The sequence below is a fragment of the Harpia harpyja genome, chromosome 3 (genome assembly GCF_026419915.1).
Source record: "Harpia harpyja isolate bHarHar1 chromosome 3, bHarHar1 primary haplotype, whole genome shotgun sequence".
Lineage (NCBI taxonomy): Eukaryota > Metazoa > Chordata > Aves > Accipitriformes > Accipitridae > Harpia > Harpia harpyja.
In genome coordinates this window covers 7100408-7123675 of record NC_068942.1, presented here as the reverse complement: position 1 = coordinate 7123675, position 23268 = coordinate 7100408, and the positions used below count along the sequence as shown (strand labels likewise).

Sequence of the window (23268 nt, the reverse complement as noted above, 5' to 3'; positions counted from 1 at the left end):
ATTAAGTCTCAGCCTTATGAGATCAGAGGTCTGCTTCCTAATCAGGATTTAGAGCAGTGTAATCCAGTTGCCATGTTTTAAGGAGGATTTATTTGGTGATTCTTCAATAGAAATTTTATTTTCCTAGCTACTTTTCATGTAACCATGACCAGTAAAAGTAATTTGACCTAAGAAGCCATTCACCCTTCCTTTCCTGTGGATGCCTACAGCATCCTTCAGGAAAGGTGCTGGTCCAAAGATCTGCTGCTTCTGCAGCTGAGGCAGGTTGCCGTGATCAATAATGCAGGGCTCCAAGTCATCTGTGTATAGCAGTAAAGTTACTCAACCAGCAGTAATTTCACAGATGCCTCTCATGGAAAATTCAGCCACGTACTTGGGGGGTAATGGGAGTTTAAAGCAGTTCAAATTCAGTCTGGCTTTGCTGGTGTGGACACCTGGGCACTGAAATGTGTGTCCTTCTCCATTTGCTGTACAGTTACCGCTCCCGAACACCAGCAGAATCATAGCTCCTCCATCTTCTAGAAGTTTACAAACTAAACATTTTAACATCATTGTTAGTCTGTGCTCTGTGAGTTGTTCTTTCAAAAATTTTGCCTCAAGGAAAAATAAGGAGTAGTTGTCATTTGAAATTTACTCAGGGTTGGCAAAATGATGGCATTTGTCACTTCTGCTCTCCATCTTCTTCAAACGGGCCCTAGTGTGTGTCAAACTGGATATTGCGTTGACTTACTTCTTCTCCCTCTTTGTTCTTCTAGAGAACGCCGGGTAATTAATATAGTCTAAAAATGTAGTGTGGTACAAACCCTTTTTTTTCCTTTGTGTAGCTTTCAAACAAGGAGGCTGTCGAGACCCATACGTGCATCGTATTTCAAAAGCAGTTTGTTAAAGCAAAATCGCTAAGAGATACTGGGTTGACCAATTTTTTTAGGGCTGGATCTAAAATAATTGGCACACTTGCTGTATGCTGCTGCGTGTTTCATGTTGTTGACCTTGTCTCCCTGAAGTCTGAATAGCTGTTGTGTCAGTGACAGTGATGTGTCTGAGCAGTCTGAGGGAGTCCTGCAATTATTTTAATATTTTGCATAATACCTGTGGAATTTAATAATTAGTTGTGAAAGTTCACATCCAATTACCTTCTTCCCTAAAACAGGAAAAATGGTGGAAGTTTGGTGATAAATGCTAGCAGAGTGAGAAAGAAGTGTAATGTAATTTGTGGTGTTCCAGTCACTAATTTTTTCTTTTCCTTTCTCTCATTTTACAGGGCATGTTTTCAAGCCGTGTTTGAGGAAATGTGGTGAATGTAAACTTGCTCTGTTTGGGGGGGAAATTCTGGTAAGTGGTGCCGTCTTGATCAATTTTGGTTTCCAATGAGAATTTCAGAAAGATTGTTTTAGCTTTTTTCAGTTTTAATTTTTTTACCTGATGGGAAATACAGAGATGTAGTTGATTATATGTGTTTTTCTTCCTCCGGTATGGAGACTCGCAGTATGAGAAGCATTGACAGAAAACAGCATGCTAGGCCTCAGGGCAAGGAATGTAGTTTCATTTGCTCCAGTGGCATCTGCTTATTGTGTCTGTAGCTGTTATATTCTGCTGAAGAGTGGTTGAGCTAAAACCTAAAGTAGAAGAAACACAAAGGCCTAATTTAAAAACGAGGGGAACAAAAAAACATGCTAGTAGTATAAAAAATCAGGAGCAAAAATAATGCAGAGGGAGCATGTACTTCCTGAAGCGGTGGGGGTGTCCGGTCACTCTGAAATCTTTCCATCCATTCCCAGAATGTCTGACTGGCACAATTGCCTCTAGCCACCACATGGAGCTAGGATGGTTTGCTTATGCCTGGGAGATAAGGAGATAGTTAGTGCTCCTGTGAGCTGTACCAGTTTTCCTACGCCTCTTTTCCCTCCCACGTGACAAGCTTTGCTGCTTCTCCGGTTGTTGTGTGCGCAGCACTTCCAGAGGCACCAGCTTCCTACAGACTTCTGGTCCTACGGTGCTATGGGAATATGGCACGTCATGTGTGATGTGTCTCTGCTGCTGAGCTGTGCTGCTGTGAGGGGAAGGAGGCAGAGAAGAATGGGAGGTAATTAGTGACATGCCCCAACTAGTGGGAAGTAATCCAGAGAAAACTCTTCCAACCTGAAAAAAAAGCAGCAGACCTGGAGCAGTTTTTAGGCTCATCTTGCTTTTCCCTCTAGGAGGCTGTCAATATATACAATTCTGGCTGGTGCCAATCAATCAGCATCGCCCTGGGGAAAAAAATGCCAGCAGAAGATTGTGTCCCTTCTTTCCCTTGGCTGAGCAGGGTATTGGACTCGTATTTTTTCTTCAGCCAGCATGTGCAGATTGCAGATGAAAACTGGCTTACTCTCCACTGGCAGAAGACTTCAGAGTCAGATAGCCTGCAGGGTAGAAAACTGAAAATCAAAGACTGGCTCTGTGAGAACACTTGTTCTTTTCTGCCATTTAAAAAAACCAGATGTTGTTACATCATACAGAAAGATCTGGATTAGCTAGCAGATGTTTAAATGTAGATGTTTAGCCTTCTGCAGAAGTATAGTCTTAAAGATAAGAAAAGATAAGATAACCAAGATCAGAATTTTACAAAGAAGTTGGCCAAATGCACGAAAAGTCCTGCACAGCGATACCTGGGTAAACCCCACTGTAGCTCATTCTTTTAAGCAATTTTCTCTCTACAGTTTGGCTTTTCTGGCAATTGGGCGTGTTGTAAGCTTGCATCTATATCCATATACTGGGAAATACTAACAAAAATTATTTAACTAGAATTTAGTTGTAGGGCCAAAGATGAGCCACAGACCAGCAGCATGAGCTCATTAGTCCACGAGATTTTGTGCTGACTTCTGTTACTGCAAAAGAGGGTAGGATCTATATCTAGTTTTCTTTTTGGCAATAGTAATGATCCTTTGATCCTAAAAGTTGTCTGGTGTCCTTACAGATTGGCTGATCTTTGTGTGGGGTGTGACAAAGCTATGGTGCTCACAGGTCAAGGAGTAGAGTCATAATTCAGAAATAGTGTTGCCATGTAACACCAAGAAAAAAACAGTTTGTCGGCAGACCTGGTAGTCAGATTGTTGTGTTTTAATTTCCCTTCAAAGATGCATCAGCTGACACCAGCCTAGTCTCCATGGGTAGCCTTAATAAAAGGGCATAGTTCAAGAGCGACAAGAGGAAAGAGACAGAAGAAGTCTGTTTCTTAGAATCATAGAATAATTTTGGTTGGAAAAAACTGCCAGTTGTCATCTTGTCCAAACCCCCACTTGAAATAGGTCCTATTAGGTCAGGTTGCTCAGGGCCTTGATTTTCAAAATTCAACAGGATGCCAAAGCTAGAAACTCTACAGCCTCTCTGGGCACCTGTTCCCATGTCTGACCATGCTCAGAATGAAAAAGTGCTTCCTTGTTGCTTCTTGTTGTTGCTCACTGATGATCAGTGTGGACTTTGCATCTTCTCTGCCTGTGAGAGAGGAGTCTTGGAGAAGACCCCCAAATTGGGGAAGCTGCTTCTTGTGGCTCCAAGGAAATGTGGGGTCACACAAATGCAGTAAATTTGCTAGTGGGGTGAAAAAAAAACATAATCTGGTTCACAGAGGTTCTACTTGGGCGATGTTTCTCAACCTATAGTTCATGCTCAGACTAGGAGAGCATGGCTGCTTGACTTGGTTGAATCTCAAAACCTGGGAGAAGGTTAGCTGACAAACTGATGCTCCTGAAAACTACCTGTTCTCCTGACTTGCTTAGAGATACAAGCCAATGAAAAGAGACAGTTCTCACTGCTGGATTGTAAGAATCCTGGAATTTCTTCAAGCCAGTCTGGAGCTGGGTTTGTACCACTCCATGCTCCAGGATTTTGCCCTAGAATTTAATATTGTATTTCTGGAGCCATTATAATAAGTAAACAGGCTCTGCAAATTTTGCTTGTTTTCACAGCTGTTCATTCCCCTCTTCCCACTTCAAACTTTGCAAAATCTTATTTTGAGGTAGAATAATCAGGAACCTTGAGTTTCTCATCTGTAAGGATCTCTGACATATCTCTGACCCCACTGTAGGTGTGTTTATGGCATTCCAAAGTCCCAGAGAGTTTAAAAATAATTACAAAAAATATCAGACAAGGAAACAGTTTTGCCCAGTCTCTGTCCCTAACCCACTGAATCCAAGAAGGACTGGACATCAAGAGAACGTTTTGAATTTATCTGGATGTAGCAGCTGAGCTCAGAGGCTCAGCGGTTATTTATTCATCTTGTATCAAAGTCCTAGAAAAGGTCATGCAGCCTCCAGATCAAAAATTTATAGTAGTTTTAGGAGCTGATTAAAGAAATATACTTGAATGCTGGGAGGGAAATCTTGGCTGAATTTAAATCTCCCTCAGCTAAGCTGATGATATCTTTCTGAGCAGTGTGAGAAGAGACCTCTTTTGATGAGATTTCTGTAAAGCAGCCCTGTGGATGTCAGAGCAGATATTTGCATGGCACTGTGGGTTTGACCTGTCTTGCGTTGAGCGCAGCATTTAGCAGGCCGTCAAGGAAGGGCTATCCCTCCACGTCAAACACTCGCACGACTGCGAGGAGTCCCAAGAAGCATGGCTGATGTAGGACAAAAAACCTTGGGCTGATCTGTGTTTTGGTTTTGTCCCTACTCAGACTGCTCTTTGCCAGTCCAAACTCCCCTTGAAACTCTTGCCTTTCATAAGAGTTTTTTGTATTTTGAAGCTATACAGTGTGGTGTTCTGTCCCTGTCCTTCTAGACCCTGTAGTTGGTTACAGCCATCAAGATCAGAGGAGGGTCAAGCTGTGAAGCGGATAGAGGGGCTGCTGTATCGTAAACCTGATCTGCATCTTCCTGTGCCAGGTGTGCCACTGTGTGCTTGTCCTCTTCCTATAGATATCCTCTTTCCAGGAAAGCTGTGAATGCTTCAAACACAGGCCTTGAAGCTGAATGTATACCTCAGGGTCTGGAAGTCCACTGCTCTTTTCACTCTGAATTTAGGCAGGGATACCTCCCCAAGTTCAGGGCTTTTTGATGTTTCAGCTGAAATCTTGAGATGCTGTGCTTCTGTCTGCACACTTCTCTGTAGATTAGAAGCAACTGCACATCTTAAACAATGGTTTCAGCTATTTCTAGTTGCTCAGATATGTCGTGGAAATTTTGGATTTCAGCTGCTGAGACACTCATCTGGTATTTTGTTTTGTTTTTTTCCCATTAAGGACAGTCAGATTTTTTTTCCTGTTTTAAACAAAAAATTAGCAGGTAGTGACTGCTTTGATTTCAAGAAATTATATAAAAACAAATTTTCAGTGTCTTTATACATATTAAATTTGTTTGCCTTTAGATTGTGATGCCCTCAGCATTCCTGGGTGTCCGATTTGTATGATACAATTATTTACGTCCTTGATGTCTACCAGAAATGCTATTGAATTTCTCTTGGTGATTCTTCACACTTGTCAGGTTTCTGACATAAAGTATTATAGAGCAACTATGTATTATCTGCAAAGTGCTTGGAATATGTGCTCTCACTGCAAAAATAACCCGCTGTAACTTTTGCTTTATTACCTGTATTCTGCCATGCCCACAAGAGGCTTTGCCAGAATCATTAGCTGTTCTCTGTAATTAGGGCTGACCTGGTGCATTTTGGTCCTATTTCTAATAGCTTTTAGTTTTCCAGAGTCATTAATTTGGTCACTGATGCACCTCATAATGTGCTTCTGTTGCGTATCTTCATTATCTCTTCCTACGGGGTGAAGATTATCATGCATCCTTAGGAAGGAAAGTATGTGGAAATGCTTGAGCATTTTAAAATATCTTGGGGTTTACCAAGATTTGCTATGCTATGCTTATAATTCCTTCAATTTAGTCTGTTTCTTTTCTTCCAGTCTAGTCTGTGTGAAAGATGTGCATGTTGGTGCCGCTGGGTGTGGTAAATGTGAAATCTGGTCCATAAGATTTCTAAGGAATGCGGCTTGTCCCCTGCCCAGAACCACATGTCTCCAGTCCTGACCAGATTGGATTTACTCTTCTCTCTTAAAAGATGTGAAGCATTGTTATACTTGTGTTCAGTTTATTAAATCAGATAACCCTACACAGGGAGGTTACGTTCCAGTCTCCTGCAGAAGAGATCTTTGTGTCTCAGTCTCAGATGTTTTCCCAAGTGTTTTCCTACATCTCCCTGGTAATCCATTTAGTATAGCTTTTATTTTTTCTTTTTTTTTCCCTGAGGTTGAGGTGATCCAATTGTTGGAATTGCTTAGCAAAAGAGGGCTGGTCTGTGGGCCATCCGTCTGGATGTCCCTCTTGCTGTAGCCACTGGAGAAGAAATAGGGAAGGACAGTTAGGACAGCAGATGGAGCGGAGCACTACGTGCAGCTGTACCTCCCAGCTTTCTTAGCTGGTTCAATGGCAGAGAAGTTTGCAGTGGATCATGATGTTACAGCAGCTTGAAGATCCGTGATAGGATTTTGCAAGTGGTAAATTGGTTGTTTTTTTAAATCTGGGTAACAGGCCCTCCAAGTGCTCTGTTGAAAGAAAAGCATTAAATTTGAAAATTCAGATGTTGCTTTAGGGAGCGTTACATCAACTTTGCTCTTTTCTGTATGCGCATCGGGGTATTTTTGTCACTGTGCAGTTGATACAGAAACTCCTGTTCCATCCCACTGGCATGTTCTCGTACCTTCTGTTCCCCTCCCTCCCCTCAAGAGAACCGAATGAAAACATGTATGTGATACACTGCAAGGGCCACTACCATCCAACCCATTATGAGTTCAGATTTAGGTACAGAACAGCTTTGCACTTGGTTTCACGTCCAGCTCTGATTATTTAATATTAAAGTGTAAGTGCAGCTTGGAGCAGACAGGTCCCACCCAGCTGGTAAAGGGATCCTGGGGCGTTGTAGGTGGGATCTGCAGGGAATTTAGTTGCTAGGAAGCATCCTTAGTGAGCTCATGCAAATGGAGATTTTTTTTTTTTTTTCTTTTTTCAGAGGTTAGTAATTTAGTCATGTTTGGGAGTTTTCTGCAGAGATCAAAATACAAAGATTTTCCCTTGGCACCTTGCAAGTTTATGGTCCAAATCACAAAACCTCTTGAGCTGTTCGAGGAGTGACCAGAAGCTTTTAACATGAACAAATCACTCCAGTTTCCCATGTCTTGTTTCAGAATTAGCTTGAAAAAATTTGGCTGAAGTCATGCCAAAAATCCAAAACAGCAACAAAGCAAGGAAAAAAAAAAATCTCCCAGCAAACATCCAGCATAGAGAATATTGCCAAACTTGGGACTGTTTGTGCCAAGTTTATAATCAGGCAGCAACAGGGTCTTAGTAGGTAATGCTCTCAACCCACAGCTAATGAGCCCTGCAGCGCAGGGAGTGAGGAATGCTGCAGAGAGAGGCAGGGCTCTTACCAGGTGCCTGGTTTGTATGATGTGCTGTGTGTAAGACATGGATCATACCTGAGATTAAAAAGAATAGAGAGCATGAGTTCTGGGCATGAGATAAGACCATTTCTGTGGATAAGACTCTTACTAAATAAATATGTGTTGTACTAAATGAATATGTGTTGTAGTGATAAAGACATCTATAGGTAGAATTTAAGGTGTGTGGATGGATGTAGATTTTCCTGACGTGAGCATGCTGTATTTTGTAGTACAGCCACAGCACTGCTTTACTTCTAGAGTTTCTTTTATGAAATACAGGGGGAGGGAGGCGGTTAATGTAATTCTCTCAACATTAATTCTGCCTCATCAATACTTCATGAATTTAATAGATTTTAGAGCTACAGTCATTTGGGAGATTATTTTATCAGCCAAGCACAGTGGAGGTTGCTGAAAGTAAATGGAGGACAGAATGCATGCACGTGTGATATAGGATGCTGCGGTATCAAGAAGATTTAATTATTATGGGATTTGTTTAGGACATTTCTCTGTGCCTTTTGTAAAACTTTGTTGGGCACTACATACTTTGCATATAGGCAAGTTATATCTTCAGTAAGAGTTTGGTATGGATCTCTAGGCACAAGTGTCTGTTTCCACCTCATAGCATAAGCACACTGCTCTAGTTCTTCATCTCTCATTACGTCTCCCTCTCGCTTAAATGCTCATTGGCACGAACATAATGAAACTGCATATAAAGGAGCATGAAGAAGAGGAGAGATCTCATTGCAGATTACCAAAGCTGAATATTTTTGGACATTGAGTTATTTATATTAATCAGTTTGCTAAGCTAAAGATAAAAGAAAGCCTGGGATGCAATCCAGAAAAACCAAGAACAGAAACTAGTGTGAAGATCATGCATTAGTGCGTGTTTCGAGAATGCCTGCAGTGCTATATCACAATACCCCTTTCAAAATAAAAATTAAGATGGGCACTGCTCAGTGGTGGGGGAGATTCCAGCTTGACGTGTTACTCTCCATCAGCTGGGGCGGAAAGCTCTGTCAGGGAGCGCTCTGCATCGTCCTGCAGCAGCCCTGCTAGCAATGGTGAACAGCATTCATGGGCTCCAAGGGGTCCCACACAGCCTCCACTGGTCTGGGGAAATCAGCTCTTCCAAGACACGTTATCAAGGAAATCACTAATGGCAACTTTTAGAAAATATCCAGTGAGCTTAAATTCATCAGAAGTTTGTGTTTATGCTGAAGGTATCACCCTGAAAACCTCAGAGCTAACAGAGGTTTATACAGCCTTCTAATAAACAGTGTTTTGTCCTTGTGACCTTTATGCCTGTTCTCCGCCCACCTATAGGAATATATCCAATATAGGAAGTCTTATTGCTCCTATTGTTTTTAGGGAAGAGAAAATAATAAAAGATTCAACTGTGTAAATGTCATTCCTGCCCAGCCCATTTAGTATTACAAGACAGGGAGAAGTCTGCTTTGAAATTTTCCCTCTGGCAAAAGCTTGAAAAGCCTTGAAGATTGTGTGCATCCTTGATCGTGTCATGCAACAGCAGTAGTGAGAAATATAAAATCTACTAGCTCAGTCTGCTAGGGTTTTGAATGCTTTGCTGAGTGCTGAGAATCCTGCCTTTCTAGTCTTACAAGGTGGTATCTAATCCTGTAACAACCTTTCAGACCGTATTGATTTACAGACAGAAGTTTTGCTTTTTTTTTTTATCACATCGCATTTCTTACCTTGTACTTTATTTTGTGCAAAAATCATGATAATGGAAGCAAGTGGCTTTACAGGCAGAAGGGTAAAAATAGCATGAGACTTTTTATGTTCTTTGTAAAATTATTAGTTAAAAATATGTGTGGATCTTAGATGTGATCTGGAATGTTAACTACTTTAGTCCCTGGTTAACAAACCCTCCCATTCATGCAGTTAAGATGCTAGAAAGAAGACTCTGTGGAAAGAAACCTCAACTGCACACTTTGGAAACAGGATTTCAGGTCATTTCTCGTCCTCTTTTGCTGCTTATCAGAAATGAAAAGTTTGCCTTTTTTTCAGTGGGAACTTACACCACATTATAGTACAGTATGCTTAAAGCTAGTGGTTGTGTTGGTGCACCAGCACCCATTGCTGTGATGGGTGCTGAGTCTGGTTAGCTGTAATTGGGCTGAATCATCAGTTTATGAAAAGTCCTCATTTTGCTATGGTATTTGTTGGTTGTGCAGGACACTTAGGACTTTTTGTCCATTTTTTTCCCCCCGCTGCTAATTCTGCAATATTAGGCCATTAGTCTTTCTCTGCATGCCATTTACTATCAAACACAATCCCTTTCCCCCCCCATTTCTTTCCATTTACCTCCTTTGATGAGAAATATTTAGGCCACTACATGTCTTTATTTTTGTAAGACGGAGGCTGATGGAAGATCCATTACATAAAATTCTGCTCTATCTATAGAGCAGGATTATCTCCACATACATCTGTAGACATATAGAAAACATAGAGACTGACAGCTGATAGATGCTGTAGACTTCTCATTGTTTTCTACCATGGTGATTATGCCAAATGTGTCAAAACACAGAGAAACAAATTCGTATATGAGTGAAGAGGCATTTTTTTTTGGCTGGGAAGACTATGGAACATGTCGCTATTGTTGATAATAGTCAATGGCATACTCCACACACATGACCAGACAACATGTGCAGTCTACATCCGCAGTCCTATTTTTAAGATATCCTTTATGACCATTTTGGTATCTGCTAAATGCCTTTGCAGGAGCCCAAGATCATTCCATTTGTTTTTTTAAATGTTTTGCTCTTGAGTTTTGCCCTTTAACTGACTGTAATTACACAGGGAGGCTTAGTGTGAGTCTAACCACCAGCTTTTCTGTATGTCATTAGATGTTGCTGGGGGATTAGCGTGCACAGTTGTAAATGACAGTATATATCTTCGTCTTCTTGTTTGGATTAGACTGTTTATAAGCCAAGTGTTTCAGATGTGAGAGAGAGAGAGAACACTATTCAAAGCTGACAAAGTAGAAGGAAAGCTTGTGTTGAATTAAGGGGCTGCTTGCAGCAGCCTTTTGCTCACCCTGAGGAAGTAAGAGCATGCCAAAGATGCAAGCTGCATTGCTAGTGTAAAACAATTCTTGCATGTTGATATTGAAGTATTCATCATTTCTGCGTTAGTGCGGCATGTGCCTTCCACTTGTGTGTCATCCTCTGCATGTGGTGTAGATGTTATCCAGAAACAGTTATTTCGAGAAACTTGTCTGGTCATGTGTGTGGAGTATGCTATTGACTATTATCAACAATAGCAAATCCTGCATGTAACTGTGGCTCCTGTCTTGCTCTGAGCAGTTTCACATGGCTTATTCTCAGTAAAACGTGTAGCACCTTTCATCTAGTATCTCTTGCAGCAGTGTGCAAAAGGACAAAGTGTTGCATAGTACGCAGAAAGCAGCCCACCTTGAAGGCATTTCAGAAGGTGGATGCTGTGCAGAGCTCTGAGAAAGGAGCTCTGTTTCCAGGCAGAGACACCAAAGCGCTTGAGCTGCTCACTGTGCACAGCCGGGGGTCTTTGGGAAGAGCTCACACTCAGATAGGTTTTGTTATTTTGCTTTTCCATCCAGTTTAGGTCCCCAAACTTGCATCTGCTTTTACCCATGCTTTTATGCATTTGTGATTTGGGTGAATGTATGTGAGACCTGAGTTTTAAATTTTGTGGGAAACACAGACCTGTTACTCTGGCGTTGCAAGACCCCTTTAAGTTTCCAGAAATCAAAAGAAAATTATGGTTTTTCCTTTGAGGCTTATATTTGAGACATCATTGAAAGTCACGTGTATTGCAGGGGACTTCTAATTGCTGTATTAAATACTTGCTTAACATTAAATTGCTTAATATCAAAACTTTCTATTGCTGTTATTAAATATATCCCTAGCTGTACTTCTAATTAAAGAAATAAAAAATTCCTAAGCTGTGACTTTTAACAACCTCTTCTCTAAGAAAACTCTTCCTCAATAATATGAGAGACCAGCACCATTCCAGGCCACCATCCTGTTTCAGCAGGAGCTGTAAGAGTGCTGCCATGTGAATTTTTGTGTCAAATTATCTCTGCTGCCTTGCTTCCACTGTAAAAAGCAATCCTCATGGTATTTTTTCCCCAGAATATTTTTCCTCTTTTTGAAGCTACCCATGAATATAGTCAATGTCTTGCTATCTTCTTTATCTTTTGGATCTCTTATGTCTGGGATAAATTCCAGGAGCTTTATGGTGTAGCTTTAGGCTCCTCTGGGTTGGAGATGCTTCTACTTGTCACCCAGACAAGAACTTGCCTTATTATTTAAAACAAGAAAAAAAAGACAGACAAAAAAATGCAGCAAAACATAGAAAACCCTTTTTAGTTCCATGGTGGAGGAGGAAGACACCCTAGGCACAGCTGGCAATTAGTTGTATAGTTTCTTCAGGTTGATAACCAGCTCTGGTAGAAATCTGTTCTTTGATGGACAGTTCTCTAATGATATTGGACAGGGAAAGCAGAAAATTTAATATGCTCTGCAAGTCAGGGTTGGTTGAAGCACTGGAAAACTGTGAAAGTCTGAGAGAAATCCCCTTGGAGCTTGCTTTGTCGGCTCACCACTTGCCCTTTCTTGTATTTAACCAGTCTGAGTTCAGGTCATGTGTCCTAGACTCATCTGTGTCAGTAGAGTGGGGGAGTGTGAAGGGAGCTTTTTTTTTCCTTTCTTTTTTTTTAAACCCAGAACACATGAGCAAAATAGCAGGCGGTACACAAGTTGAAATCATGGCAGTCCACGCAAAGTGTCGACGTAGCTGTTGGTAACGATGCCATCAGAAATCTGTTCTTGGTCAGTTTGGCAAGACATAAACTAGCAAGTGACTCGCCAAAGGTACTTCTGTGGTTATTCAGCAGGTAATGACGAATTTACTGTGTTAACAAGCTTGACTGTAGCTTAACATGTCCAGCAACCTCCAGTTAAACTTTCTGCAACTTACAGAAGTAATTCCTTCTGATGTTGCATGCTGTATTCCTGCAAGGGTCTGGAAATATCTAAGCCATCCCAATCCATTTGTTAAATTTTATAGGTGTTGCTCATCTTATGATTAAACAAAAGCTTGAAAAATAAGATTCTTCAATGGAGCCCAGTTAAATCTTTTGCAAAGGCTGTTAAAAGTGTCAGATATGGCTTGCAAATAGCACAGCCTGACACTGCAGATTATTTAAATCTGTATGACATCATCAGTGGATAATTTACAAACCCCACTTATTATGTAAATGTGTTCAGTAACCAGTAGAAGGCTTATGTATGTAAGAAATCATACTTTTGTGGGCTGTAAGTCATCTTACCTGCATTATGTTTGTTCTGGGTGGAAAACAGTGTCTGACTGTGACTGGGACCCTCTCCAGGGAGCTCATCCTCAAATTGCCACCGCTGTGATTTACAGGAACAGCCTCACGAAGCTTCTTGAACCTTTTGGAGCTTCCTGCTTCTTTGTTGGTCTTTTCAGGTCTAACGTGTAATTTTAGCTACTTCTTAGCAATTAGATTAGGCACAGGCAATTTCCTTGTAAGATTGCCTGAGCAGGTCCTTTGGTATACTGTAATAACCCTGTTGTGGCTCAGCAGCATTTGGCAGGATAATTAAACTGGACTTCAGCACCGCAAACAGGTACGCAGCTAAACACCACAGATCTGCTCAGGTGCTTGGTTAAGTTTCTATATACATAGGCTCTGTCATGGCCATATGTGTCTTCTCTTTATGCTTTCTGCTGCAAGCTACACATCATTTGCTCTGGAAAATCATGTTTTAAGTACATTAAATGATAAAGCACTTGTATCTCTTATCCCACAAATGTGCCAACATTAGACAGATTCACGTTGATTTGTGCTACGTCTTTCTTAGCTGTTTATTTTAAAACTATTTTAATCCCTGAACATTCAGGGGGTTTAAGATAGAGGAAAGAGAACAGTTAAAGATTTCACACAAATCAAGAATCACCTTTGTGAGGATCCTTCCAAATAAGCCTGAGAACTGTACAAAACCGATGATTACTTTTTCATGCAGGGTCCATATTGATTTTGTGCTGCATGACACATCCTGCTAGGTCTTTGTGCAAAAGAAACCATGCTAACCTCCTGCCCCTTCCCCTGGCAACCTCATCACTTTCCGACCGCCCGTGTCTGGTGCCCCTGCAGCTATCCCCGCAAATACAAATGCACCTTTCAACATCATTTCTCAAGCTTTTGCCTCCTCATTTCGGAGAGCACAGAGAAAGCAGTGTCCCCATCCACGCACAGACATAGCATTACATTTCCAACCAATAGTCTGATTGCTAAAAAAATACCCATGGGTAATTAGTACTGTGTATGTAGTTAATCGATTTAAAATTAAATGCCACTGGCACTGGCAAAAGGTTGTACTAGGTTTTGTTATGGCTTTGAAAAAAAATCTGTTTTAGTGAAAGCTGTCTCTGAGAAGGGACGTTGGTTCTTTGTGTGCTGCCCACAACAAAAGAAAAGCCGGGGGTACAGTTTTCACAAAGGGTGCTGTAAATTTTATTGTCATGTTTTCACGGGGGTATCCATGTTGATTTTAAGAAACCAACCCTTCAATGTGAGGAGGTGGGTGTATCTTACGCACAGCAAAAGGAGCCAGTGTGCCAGCGGTCTTGTGGGTGAGATAGGAACCTCATCTCCAGCTTCCTAGTTCATCATCCTCATCATTAGACAATTCTGCCTCCTAGGCAGACAGATTACTTCATATTTTCATTCATTAATGATTTATCAGACAGCTCCTCCCCTAAAGGCTCATCTCCTCTGTTATATTCACAGCCCACACGCAACCAGCAACATGTAGCTGCCAGCTGGCTCTCTGGCATTAGGAGTGCAAGCTGCTAGCCCTTTCTGCATCTCCTGCTGCCCCCTCCTCACCTCCCTTCCCGGCTGCTCAGCTCACCTGCCTGCTCCTCAGTGCCTTAGATTGCACCAAAGCCATCAGATCTCCATGTGTCCTGTTCTCCTATCCCATCTCTCCGTTCTGATTGCTTAACGTGCTTTTAATAACTATATTAAAAAAAAAAAAAAAAAAAAAAAGATGGTGCAACCCCACTTGTAATGCGGCAGTACTTGTGTTTTTATTATGGAAATAGTGGCCTCTCAAAGCACAGCAAATTTTGGTGTGAGGGTGTGCTCAGTGGTGACTTAAATTTTAGTTCTAGGTAGAATTCATAGAGAAGAGGGAGTGCTGGGGAGAAAATGAGCAAGCCGTGTCTATGAGCAGGAAGGTGTGGGTTGGCTTCAGTTTCAGGTTTTGCTATCAGGTGTTTGGCACAACAGCTCTTTTGAAAGCCTTCTCCAGTTGCCTGTGTGAGAGAGTGATTTTTATCACATTGCTACAGATTAACTCTGTTCTTGTTCTCTGTTCTGCTCCCAGAAATCAGGCATGCTCCTAGGTCTGGGAAAGGGAGTCCAAATGAAATCTCATGATGAAAGGGGAAAAAGGCAGAACTGTTTACCACTCTCCAACTTGTCCAGTGCAGGCGGCTTGTGACCCAGAACAACAGGGGAACAAGGGCTGCAGGACAGGAGGAAAAAGGTATACGCTAGGAGAAAAGGGATAAATGAAACTCCCTTGAGTCATTTATACATGAATGTGTAACTCTTGAGTGCTTAATGTACCCTTGGTAAGTGGTGACTGGTAACTAATTTTCTCTCTTCCCTCTCCCACACCCTCCCAGCGTCTTCAGAAAGGACACATGACAGGGATAATAAATCTCATTATTTTAACAGTCTACAATGGAAATTATGGATTAAAAGTGCTATGGATACCTCAGTAGAGAGAAACTGGCTGTTCCTGGGATGCCTAAAATATATTTTCACTTGCACTGTTTTTGAGAATTTTCTGAATTATTTAGGCCCCTCCACATACCCCTTTGGCACAACATTTTAAAGTAAACCAGTGTTAAAGGCACCAGGGTTCAATCGAGTGGCCTCGTTGCTCCTACCGCTTGAGGACAGCCAGACCCTGACACTGAGCGAGCTCAAGCTTTGGGGGAATTCTGGATCTAAATCCAGACTGGATTAGCTTTACTCTGGGTCTCTGAGCTGGAGCTTTGCGCTGCTGTTTTAGGGAGAGAGCTAGAAGGAGAAGGGGAGTTCAGGCTGACACGCATAATGGTGTTGTCGTTCTGTTGTACACCACAAGACTAATAAATTTGGATGCCTTTGGCTTTGGAGGGGAGAGAGGCAGGTGAGAACAGCAGGTGCTTGTGTGCTTTGGGCAGCCAGGTCTCTGGAAAACCAGTGTCAGCTCTGAGGGAGTAGGAACTTTGGTGCTCCTCCGTGCCCTCCCTGTTGCAGCCAGAGCAGGTTTCAGGGCTCCCATGGGGGTGAGTGGGAGGCTGTGGCAGGGCTGTGCTCACGCAGGCTGAGAAAAGAGGTCATTGTACGGTGACTCAGGTCAGAACAGGGGGGAAACCAAGAAAAAACAAGTAACTTATTTCATGGGGTAGTTTGTGAGCAGAACAGGGACTTGGGACATGGGTCTTGCAGGTCCCAGACCAAAGGCAGAGCCCAACAGTTGCTGCAAGACTGGGGCATCCCAGAACCGTGGACGAGGACAGCAACTGAGCTGGATAAAGCACTTCCATGCATTAGCATGTGTGTCAAAACTTCTTCCAGGTCTCTCAGTAAAACCTGTCAAACCTGGCACGTGACTGTCAACAGAACTAAGGGCTTGTTTGCCTGGGAGTTTGCCATCAGTAAAGCCAAGTGTAAATTTACAGCACCCAACTACTTCGTAACAGTGCTCTGTATGCAGAGTATGTTACCTCACACATACCATGCATTAAATGTGCAAGAAGTTGCTGTAGCACAAGGAGCATGCACTGAATTTCCATCTAGTGCTAACTGCCTGTGGTAAACCACAGTTTACCAAACAGTCGTTCAGTTTTTCTTGCATCCCGTCTCTCAGCTTTACCATTTGGATTAGAGCACAGGTTCTAAAAAAGCAGGAATTTGAACCACACTATTTCCCTGCAAAATGCATGCCATGCTGACTGCATTGTTGCATTTGTCTCTAGTTTCTAAAAGGAGGATTTTAGTAAGTACAGCAGGTCTACATATCCCTGGAAGATCCACAGATCACTAGGGTTAGAAAGGGTCTCTGGAGATCATCTACTCCAACCCTCTGCTCAAAGCAGGGTCAACTTAAAGTTGGTATCATAGAGTCATGTCCAGCTGGGGGTTGAGTATCTCCAGCAATGGAGACTCCACAGCCTCTCTGGGCAACCTGTGCCAGCGCTCAACACCCTCACAGTAGAAAAGGTTTTTTTCTTATGTTTAAACAGCATTTCCTGTATTTTAATTTGTGCCCATTGCCTGTCACTGGGCACCACTGAGAGGTCTTGCCTTGTCTGCTTTGCTGCCTCCCATGAGGTATTTATACACATTAAAAAGATCCTCCTGAGCCTTCTCTTCCCCAAGCTGAAAAGTCCGAGCTCTCTCAGCCTTCCCTCATAGGAGGGATGCTCCAAACTCTTCACCATCTTTGTGGCCCTTTGCTGGATCCACTGGAATGACTCCATGTCTCCTCTGTACTGGGGAGCCCCAAATTGAATCCAGCGCTCCAGACGTGTCTTACCAGTGCTGAGTAAAGGGGAAGGATCACCTTCCTGAACCTGCTGGGAGTGCTGTTTCTAATGCAGGCCAGGATGCTGATGGCCACCTTTGCCATGAGGGAGCATTGCTGGCTCATGTTCAACTTAGTGTCCACTGGAAGACCCAGATTTTCTCCTGCAAAGCTGCTTTCTAGCTGGTCAGCCCTCAGCACGTATCCCCAGCATGGGGTTATTCCTGCCCAAGCGCAGGATTTTGCGTTTCCCTTTAGTGAACTTCATGAGGTTCCTGTTGGCTCGTTTCTCCAGCCCGTCAAGGTACCTGTGAATGGCAGCACAGCCATCTGGGATATCAACCACTCTTCCCAAACCTTCTGAGGATGCACTCTCTGCCATCATGTAGATCACTAATGAAGAGGTTAAACAGTATTAGCCCCACTATCGACTTCTATATCAGCAGCAGGCCCCTTTTGCTACTGACATACCTGTGGAAACCCTTCTTGCTGCTTTTGACAACCCTCACTGGATTCAACTCCAGGTGGGCTTTGGCTTTCAAAACCCTATCTGACCCTGCTTCCACCTCTTGTGCACTTCCATTTCACATTCAAGTTTAGTCAGGCATTCCTTGTTCATCCATGTGGGCCTCCTGCTGCCTCTGCTTGACTCCCTGCATATTGAGATGGACCTTTCTGGAGCTCATAGGAGGTGATCCTTGAAAATCAACCAGCTTTCCTGGACCCCTTTTTTCTCCAGGGCTGTATCCCACAGGATTCTTCTAAGCAGATCCCTGAAGAGGCCAAAGTCTGCTCTTTGTAAGGGTTGTGATCCAGTTTTTTGGAAAAAAAGACCATCCACCATCTCATGGTCAGTACAGCCCATGCTGCCCCTGACCTGCATATCTCGTGATCCTTGTTTGTAACTGTAAGGTGCAGCACAGCATTTCCCATTGTCGGCTCAGTCACCTGTGTTAGGACGTTATCGTCAATGCACTTCAGGAATGTCCCGGATTACTTGAGCCCTGCTGATTCAGGTTGGCATTTTCAGTCTTTTCTCACGTTTAACATATCTGTGGCTGCTATTTCTTTGTGCAAACTGTTCAGTCGTTTTACATGATTAAACTTTCGAACCCCATCCTGAAATTATGTCCTGTGGAAAGCGGTTTGCAAAAGAAGGCTAAGTGAGGCCTGTACCAAAATGAAACATGTAACCCACCTAACATGTTGGGTTTTATTTCCTCCCCTTTTCTCACGCTTAAATGTAAAATAAGCATTATACTGTAGGAACCAGGCAAAGGCTAATTTCCCTCATTTGAATGTGAAAAGGAGCCCACATCCTTCCTGTGCCCTGCAAAGAATGCAAAAAAGACTTTACAGAGAAAACAGATGTACTAATATGTATCACTTGTTGGGGGTAGGGGGAATCCAGGGTGCTCCCATTAAAGCAATGCTGAACTTGCAAGAAAACAAAAGCACCGGCATACACAACATAGTGCTGGGAAGTTGACAAAGTTGGGACTGTTTTCTTTTGCTTACTTTTATGCTCCTGGCATCTGAAAAACTGCTCTGAAAAAATATATACAAAAGAAAACATGTAGCCTCATTTTTCACACTGAAGAAAATCTTCACTAAAGAAATCTTCACTGAAGATGGTTAAGTGCCCAAATACAAACAAAAAGCAGAAGGTCCAGCCCAGCCTTAGGGAAATCTTCTCCATTTCAGAGTCAATATTGCCTTGCCAGAAGAGTACACTACTGACACCATAAACAAAACAAACATAACTTTTTGAAGTATCCCTTGATTTTATTTATATTTTTAACTCCCCTACCTCTCTAACACATAAATATGAAAGAGTTCGTCCTGTCATCTCACCAAAAATGCAGGATATAGTGGGGAGGGGTTTAATGGTTTTTAATGGTTCTCTATCTTCCCTGCTAGAACAGCACAGAAGATAGAGAGCAAATGAACTCTGGATGTTATTTCTACAGCTATGCAATCCAGTTCAGAGTACTGTCCTCTCCTGACCCATCTGTTTATCCCTTCCCAAGAACTTCGGCAATGAGCAGTCAGCACTGACCAGTCAGCTTGCATATCCGCTGGTGCTCAAAACTACCCAAATTTGGCAACCTGCCTGATGCAGATTTGGCTCTGTAGTTGTATAGAGTCTCTTGCCAGCTTTTAGCTTGCAGACAGGAGGCAGTTGCATGTGGCCATTTATAATTTATTATATACATGTATTGTCAGTCATAGTAATAAATAGGATAAGTATAAGAGAATACTTGAAGGTTTCCTCTTAAAAGGCTACCTCAGACTTCCTAAATTAAAAACTGGTTTTGCAAAAGCAGAGGAATGAAGCATAGCCGTCAGGTTTCTTTGTTCAGCAGTGGTAGCTGGGTAACATCCAAGGATGGGTGCAGCACTTCGTGAAGGTGTTGTGCGGTTTCCCTAAATGCAGCACAATGGCCATTTTCTTACAGCCTGCAATACTAAGGTTCAGGACCACAACAAAGACCCTTCAAAATTGGCGCTTCCTGCTTGATGTACTGTTTGCATCTTTCGGAAGTGTTCTTAATTCACAGGAGTTTTGAAACTATGGCATTGACACAAAAATACCCAGACATGGATAAGACAAGCTCAATAACCTTGAAAAGAGAAATGTTAAGCCCACTTACCTAAATCAGTTACATAAATGTGAATGCAGTACAACAGTTTGAGGTGTTTGAATTGCAGTTTAGCTGGAGGCTTGTTTTGTAGGGTCAGGGTAAATAAAATCTTGGCCTTGAACTAGTATCTGTGTTTTGGAACAAACATCTCAATGCAGCACACTGCAGAAGGAAGGAAGCAGAATAGAAACTAGATCATTTTCCTTTCCTTCATTATTTGTTGTAAGTGTAGGTTTCTTACGTATGGAATACACATTTCCTGTTGTAAAAATATTGTAACAGCCTGCAGTAACCAAACAACTGATAACCTACTGTCACTGAAAACTGGAGTCATATTAAATGAGCATGTTTTAGAGGGAAGTGTTCAAAGCCTGCAGATGATCGGACCTCTTGTGCTCTAAAAAGATGGTGGGTGTGAACTACATAATAACTGCTACGATTGTCATAATAGCTGTAGCTTTGCAGTATGGAATAAACTTTAACTCTTCATACTAATGGCAGTGTAAAGATATGGGTGCATTTGCTTCTTGCTTTTTGTTTTGTATCATCTATGGATTTAGACAAAATCATGTGGGTATCTTATCCTCTCTTTTTCATGTGCCTTAATCCTAGAGTACAGGGGCTTTATTTATCTCTGTCTACGGTAGTGCTGGTTTGTAACCCTATTCCACAAGTTGTCTTACAGCATCATTAAGTCCCAGCTGCGCTAACTGCACTGTCTCTGTACTGTGGTAACAGCCACAGTGGTGGGAATCCAATTTAATAACAGAATCATCAATCAGATCACCTAGTCCTACACCCCTACCCTGGTCAGGGACATCTTCCACTAGACCAAGTTACTCAAAGCCCCATGCAACATTAAACATTTACAATGATGGGGCATCCACATCTTCTTTAGGCAACCTGTTCCAGTGTCTCATCACACTCATCATAAAAAAATTTCTTCCGATGCCCAATCTAAATCCACCCTCTTTCAGCTTAAAACTGTTGCCCCTTGTGCTATAACTACAGGCCCTGGTAAAAAGTCTCTCTCCCATCTTTTTATAAGCCTTCTTCAAATATTGAAAGGTCACAATAAGGTCTCCCTAGAGCCTTCTCTTCTCCCAGCTGAACAACCCCAACTCTCTCAGCCTGTCTTCATAAGAGAGGTGTTCCAGCCCTTTGATCATTTTGTGGCCCTCCTCTGGAGCTGCTCTAGCAGGTCCAAGGTCTTGTGCTGGGGACCCCAGAACTGGATGCAGTACACCAGGTGGGGTCTCATGAGAACAGAGTAGAGGAGGAGAATTACCTCCCTGGACCACACTTCTTTTTATGCAGCCCAGGATATGATTGGTTTTCTGGGCTGCAAGCATACATTGCCAGCTCATGTTCAATTTTTCATGCACCATTGTCCCGTCCCCAAGTCCTTCTCTGCAGGGCTGCTCTCAATCCCTTCATCCCTCAGTCTGTGCAGATACTGGTGATTGCCCCGACCCAGGTGCAGGATCTTGCACTTCATAGCATCATAGAATCATTTAGGTTGGAAAAGACCTTCAAGATCATTGAGTCCAACCATCAACTATGCCCACTAAACCATGTTCTAAAGTGCCTTGTCTACGTGCTTTTTGAATACCTCCAGGGATGGTGACTCAATCATTTGGCCTTGTTGAACCTCATGAGGTTCACAGGGGTCCACTCCTCAAGCCTGTCAAAGTCCCTGTGGATGGCATCCCTTCTCTCAAGTGTACCGGCTGCACCGCTCAGCTTGGTGTCATCTGCAGACTTGCTAAGGGTGCACTCAATCCCACTGTCTATGTCATTAATAAAGATATTGAACAGTACCAGTCCCAATATGGACCCCTGAGGGACACCACTTGTTACTGATCTCCATTTGGACATTGAGCCATTGACTGCAACTCTTTGGATATATGGCCATCCAGCCAATTCCTTATCCATCGAATAGCCCATCCATCAAATCCATATCTCTCCAATTTAGAGACAAAGATGTTGTATAGGACTGTGTCAAAGACCTTACAGAAGTCATGATAGATAGTAAACTTTTTATTTTGGTTAAAGGCTTCTTCTCATTCCTAGTATCAGAAAAATGTTTCAACCATAATTTTGCATCTTGACAAATGCTTTAAAAAAATATAACGTGACAGCATGAGAAATTCAAGGAATTCCTTAGGAAGTTCAGTGGTATTTTTGATCAGCCTTTGTCCTCTGACTCTCTAGAGCCGTGACCCCAAAGTTTTCTTTCTGGAAGATTCCGCAAGGAGCGGGACACCACACGGTCCAGGGACTAAAGTGTTTGATAATTCCTGATGATTGGTGGTCTTAAAACTCTTATTCCTTGAACATCACAACGTTTACGCAGGTCCCCACATAGCTGAAAAGGTCCTGCAGCCTCTGATGGTCAGCCAAACTGTGGACCACACTTTGTGGCCACATTTTGGGAGCAGGTCACATAAAGGGTGGGAGATGAAGGACAAAAGTCTTTTTTTTTCCTTTGTGTAGGGTGGTTTGATGTTCTAGGTCAAGTAGTTTCAGTGGCTGTAACACATGATCACTCTTCTCTCAGAGACCATGCTTCTTATGGACACTAAAAGTGGTAATTTTTATCTTTCTCTTCATTGTGGTCAGATAGCAGATGTGGACTTTTATTGTAGTAGAGTGACCCACACAAGTAGCTGCTGAAAAGGGAAGTGAGAATCCATTTCTTCTTCACAAGACTTTCTCTTCTTGGAAGCACTCTAGGCACACAGAAAGGGGAAGCCTTGAGGATCTTGTCTGGTTTTTGCATGATACTATTACAGACAACCTGTCTGCATGGACTGATAGGGAGCTAGGGGAATGGAAGAAAAGGAAAATTGCGAGTAGCAGAGGTGGAAGCCTTTCTTAGGAGAGGAGATAAAAGAGGAAGGAGGGAATAAGCTTGGGATCTGTTTCTTCGTTCTGTTTTCATTGTATAAAATTGAGGGATGAGACACATTCAACACTGGTATTTTCCCTTATGAGTTCTGAAAAACTCTACCATTGATGTATGTTTTTTTCCTCTTCTCCTTTAATATAGAAGTTATTTCAGGAGCAACAGCAACCAGGTAGAGAAGAAAATCTTTAGTTTAATCTTTTATTCTCAAGATAGTAATTGTGGCTTCCTTGATATGTTTTCCTACCATAATTCATCTTTCCCTTGGAAAAAATATCCCCAGTTTCTATTCTTGTAGTCCCTGTCACTGTTGCCTCAACGTTCTGATATCCAACTATGCAACCTCAAAGCTGCTAAAGCTTGAGCATTTAAATGAGTGGCAAGGCAGGAAAGTTTCATCCTAACAATCATACTGAAAGCAAGTCCAGGTAAACCCCTAAATGTTAGAAGAGTAGGAGAGAAGGAAGAAGAGCAGCTTGCTTTAGGGTGAGGGTACTATGTTAGGAACCCTTTTGAAAGTACTATGACCATAAAGGACTGAATTACGCAGTTCGTGGGGTTTTAGGTTAATATCCTCTATGGAACAAATGTTTCATGCATTTTATGTGCAAAGAGCCAATTATATATACAAGTCAGGTAAATTTAAGTTATAAATGAAATGCTGTGTATACATCCAAATGA

At 42.3% G+C, this 23268-nt stretch overlaps 1 protein-coding gene across 9 annotated transcripts in view; it reads left to right on the top strand.

The window, feature by feature from the left end:
- Positions 1 to 23268, top strand: part of FYN (FYN proto-oncogene, Src family tyrosine kinase) — a 142239-nt gene that overhangs the window by 59474 nt on the left and 59497 nt on the right. For all 9 annotated transcript variants that reach the window (XM_052781287.1, XM_052781282.1, XM_052781290.1 and 6 more), the window contains exon 2: positions 1262 to 1332. The gene's annotated coding sequence lies outside the window, so the exon portion shown is untranslated. The remainder of the gene's footprint in view (positions 1 to 1261; positions 1333 to 23268) is intronic.